We start from the raw sequence: 709 nt of genomic DNA, 5'->3' as shown, positions 1-709 counted from the left end.
GCCAGGAACCGGGGAGCAAGGCCAAAGGTATATCGCTCGCTCTGTCACTGCATTGTCCAAAGCAGTGCAGCCTTCTTGAAGATGAGTAGTGATTCCTGACGTACTACTTCACAGGGACACGGGGACCTCAGTCTGAGAAGCTCAGCTGCAGGCTAAAAAAAATTCACAGCGCCGGCTGGCATTTACCAGACAACTTGTAGACGCCACACTCTGCCCCAGGGCCTTGTTGCCTGAGATCACCTCGCGCTCCCCAGGGCCCCGAGTGAGACACCATCACCACTCCTGTGTGCAGAGGGACACAGGTCAGAAGTGGCAGTGCCCACGGCTGAACAGCAGCAGCTGGGACAGCAGGCGTCCTTCCTTTTCGGTCTTCAGGAAGGACACGATCTCTTTCACGTCCGAGGATGGTGTTGCCTCTTACTTCCAAATGATATGCACCCAAATTTTACCCCTTAAATTTTGTTACTGTGGGCTCTGAATTAACTTGGGGGAAAAAGAGGCTGAGTCATGATCTATGAGCCCCTCATCCCTTAGAAACTTTACAGCTATATTTAAAGATTTGCTTTTTCAAACCGGGTGTGGTGGCACACGCCTGTAGTCCCAGCACTTGGTGAGGCAGGAGGATCACTGTGAGTTAGAGACCAGCCTGGGCTGCATAGTGAGCTCCAGGTCAGTCTCAACTACAATGGTGAGACCCTGTCTCAAAAAA

Source organism: Fukomys damarensis, unplaced genomic scaffold (assembly GCF_012274545.1).
Source record: "Fukomys damarensis isolate Sample0158 unplaced genomic scaffold, DMR_v1.0_HiC HiC_scaffold_11, whole genome shotgun sequence".
Lineage (NCBI taxonomy): Eukaryota > Metazoa > Chordata > Mammalia > Rodentia > Bathyergidae > Fukomys > Fukomys damarensis.
The sequence above is the reverse complement of the archived record's forward strand: the minus strand, read 5'-3'. Positions refer to the sequence as shown.